Raw genomic sequence first — 3,953 nt, forward strand, 5'->3', positions numbered from 1 at the left:
TTCTACGTGTTAAAAATTCTGATAAATGTAACTAAAGCTATTAGAAACATAAAAGAAAACATCTCCATGTGCAAGGAAAGTAGGATGTGTGTTTCGGTGAAAGAAGGTATGAGGAACGGAAATGAATATTGTTGAGGGAAAAGAAAGCAATTTTGTCCTAAAGAGAGGCTGGTTATTTTGGAATGGGATAGAGAAAAACATATGACAAAATCTGAATGAAAAAGAAAGTTGTAGAAGGTTTTGGAAAGCAACTTTGGGAAATAAATTTTATGTGATGTCAGGACTGGCTAAGATTGGAAGGAATGAGTTTTGATATCAAAAGTAAGCTGATGAAAAATTAAAATTTGGCTTTCTTGTCTGTTAAAAGGACAAGGTTTTCTTGGGCCAATGGTCTGCTTTTGATAACAGATTGTGAAAGCTACTTTACTTTTTAAGTAGTATGCCTGGAAAACAGAATTTTGTGTTTTATTAAAATACTTTCCTGTGTTGCTTTTTTTAGGTCTTTACTTACTTAGTAAAACTGAGTCTTCTTAATATTAAAGGAGTTAAGTTTTGCTTACAGCTATGTAGCTTTTTGTATTTGCCTTTGAAATCTTTTATTGTTAGTTTGGTCAAGCTATAATGATATGACTATATTAGCTATAATGTTATGAATTATTAACTATAATGATATGACATAATTCTAGTTACTATCTAAAAATATATGTCATAGAAATAACCATATTTCCTTCTCAATTGCATTATAATTGACCCTCATCTTATTATTACCTGTTGCCCTTTTTTTGTCTTTTGTCAGTTACAAGCAGTTATTGTTTTACTTTGATGCTTATTCAAATATATTTAATCTTCAAAGAGATTCATGGAAAAGACTTTGACAAGTACTCCAGAATACAGGTTTTTGATAACTTTAAAATCATAATACTGAACTGGGTAAGAATTTTTAAAACTCAAATGGAAAGATGATTGCTTTAATGTTTTGTTTTCCAGATGTAAGGGATCCATTAAGCTATCTATAACTTAGAACAATTTGATAAAGTGTATCTTCACAACAAAGGTTGAAGCATTTATCTTTTTCTCCCTAACTGATCCCTCCAGAATTCGGAAACTCTTTAGTATTCTTTTCATGACAATATATGTATTTGCATAAATTCAATAAGAATCTGTTCTCCTTACAACAGGATACAATTGGAAATATTGGCTATATTACCAAAGTTTTGACCAGATTATCATATTCAAGAAAGATGTGGGAGTGATGTCAGCATCATGGTGGAGTGAGTTGTTCCTTTGATTCTCCCCTCTAAGTTACACCTAAACAGACATCCATTAGCCAACAGAGGATTCCCTACACAGTACAACAGGATGCCTGAGAGATCCATGCAGCTATACATCTGAAGATGGTTCCACTGGAAAGCAATGGAACTAGAGGAATGGCCCCCTCCTGCTCCCCAGCAGCAGCGATCCAAGTTGCAGATCCTCACATAGTGGCCAGCATGACTATGAGTGGAGGCAGGGGCAGCCTGGCCCGCACATGAATGCTTGCAGAGCAGTGGTAGCCCAGCTGGTGGGAGTGCCCACCATGCTGCAGTGGCCCCATATTTGTGAATGCTCAGCTCTTGCAAAGGCATCGCACCCAAACAGTGGCCCCACCGACATGAAGGCGCCCCACCAGGTGGTAGCCCCATGTGAGTGACACCCACTGAGTGGCTGCAGCCCAGCCTGTGCAAATGCAGAGCAGCCCACCTGGCACAACTATGAACAAACAGGATGGGAACAGATAAAACAGCCCTTGCCTACCCCCAGCAGTGGCAGGTGGAATCTTTGACCAGAAGCAATGGGAACCATAACAGAACTGGTCACTCAGCCCCCAGTGGTGGTAACCTCAACACCAGCTCCACTAACAATGGGGGCTGTATACAAGTCCCTGGGTCCACAGGCGTCTGCCAGCAACAGTGACACCCGTGAACCCAGCACCCCTAGCAGCAGTGCAAGCAGCACCCCAAGACAACCTAGGAACAGCAACACAGGTGGTGCATGGGACAGCAGCATCTGAGCCCACAGAGAGCCAGTGGAGGAACATGAGACCCAAGTCACCAGAACCAAAGTAACCAAAGCTGTACCCAAATAAGAAAAGATGACTACTACCACAATTGAGCCGGCAGAGGATCAATTCATCAAACACTGTGAAGAAATACAGTATCACCGCAAAACAGAAGGAAAATGACAACTCTCCAGAAACCAAATCTGAAGTCATAGAAAATTACAATCTAACTGATAGAGAATTCAAAATAGCTGTAACTCAATGAGTTATAAGAACACTCAGAAAGATCAATGAGCTCAGGAATAAAGTGAATGAACATAAGGAATACTACACCAAAGAGATTGACGCTCTAAATAAAAGCCAAACAGAAATTCTGGCTATGAAGAACACAATTAATGAGATAAAAAATAATGTAGAAACCATAAAAATAGAGCAGACCTCATGGAGGAGAGAATTAGTGAGCTCAAAGACAGAAACCTAGAAATGCTTCAGGTGAAGTAGGAGAGAGAATTAAGATTTTTTAAAAATGAAGAAATTCTTCAAGAAATATCTGAATTAGGAAAAGTAACATAAAGATTATAGGTATCTCAGAGGGAGAAGAGAGAGAGAAAGGAGCAGAGAGCTTGTTCACAGAAATAATAGCTGAGAACTTCTCAAACCTGGGCAAGAAACTGGACATAGAAGTACATGAAGCCAACATAATTCCTAATTACATAAATATAAAAAGACCTTCTCCAATGCATATAATATTAAAACTGTCAAAAGTCAATGACAAATATTCCCATCTAGAGATCCAATTAATTATTAATTTATAATTATTAAATACCTGAAAAGACTGGTCTTGGCAATTTTGATGCAATATATATTTTCTTGTTCTTATGGTTACTATTTTTTCTGTTAAAAGTTCAATGCTTATCTCTGGATGAAGGGTTCTAAGTTGGTTGACTAAAATATAAAATATAGCTAAAACACTGGACCCTGAAAAAAAAAAAGTCAATGACAAAGAAAAAATATTAAAGGCAGCAAGAGAGAAGAAAATAACTTAAAAAGGAAACTCCATTTGGCTTTCAGTGGATTTCTCAGCATAAACTTTACAGGCTAGGAGAGAATGAAATGATTTATTCAAAATAATGAAAGACAAAAACTATCAGCCAAGAATACTCTATCCGGTGAAATTATCCTTCAGATATGATGGAGAAATAAAAACTTTCCCAGATAAACAAAAGCTGAGGAAGTTCATTGCCACTAGACCTGCCTCACAAGAAATGATGAAGGATGCCCTCATACCTGAAACAAAAAAGCAAAGGTTTACAAAGCTTTGAGCAAGGAGATAAATAGACAAAATCAGAAAATTTCAGTGCTCTATCAGAATAAGTTACCCAACATTTAATTATAACATAAAAGAGAAAGAGAAAGAAAGCACCAAAATAACTGTAAGTGTTACAGCTTTTATAGAATTTGCCCAGCATGTTTTCTGATCCTCACTGGAAGACCCCCTGCAAAAAAAACAAAACCAACAACCAAAAAAACCCAACTGTAAACACTTCAGTTTAGTCACAAACTCACAACAGAAAAAGAATAATTTGTGACAGCAATAACTCAGAAGGGGAAGAGTTTGGAGATGGAACCCACTTGGGCTAATGGAGATAAGAGGCTATCAGAAGATGGACTATCTCATCTATGAGATGATTTTTACAAACCTCATGGTAATGTCAAAACAAAACAATCAAAGCAGAGTCACAAATCATAAATAAAGAGAAAACCATCACAGAAAACCACAAAACTGAAATGGCAATGAGAAATACAAGGGAAAAGAAACAATGCAAATATAGAACAACCAGAAAACAAAAGATAAAATGGCAGTATTAAGCCCTCCTATATCAATAATCACCCTAAACGTAAATGGATAGAATTC

At 37.0% G+C, this 3,953-nt stretch overlaps 1 non-coding gene across 1 annotated transcript; it reads left to right on the forward strand.

Moving 5' to 3' along the window:
* The first annotated feature begins 3,473 nt into the window (after positions 1 to 3,473).
* LOC131411090 (U7 small nuclear RNA) lies at positions 3,474 to 3,535 on the forward strand. The gene has a single exon (XR_009221484.1). It is a non-coding gene; the product is annotated as a U7 small nuclear RNA (small nuclear RNA).
* Positions 3,536 to 3,953: the final 418 nt, after the last annotated feature.

Source organism: Diceros bicornis, chromosome 10 (assembly GCF_020826845.1).
Source record: "Diceros bicornis minor isolate mBicDic1 chromosome 10, mDicBic1.mat.cur, whole genome shotgun sequence".
Lineage (NCBI taxonomy): Eukaryota > Metazoa > Chordata > Mammalia > Perissodactyla > Rhinocerotidae > Diceros > Diceros bicornis.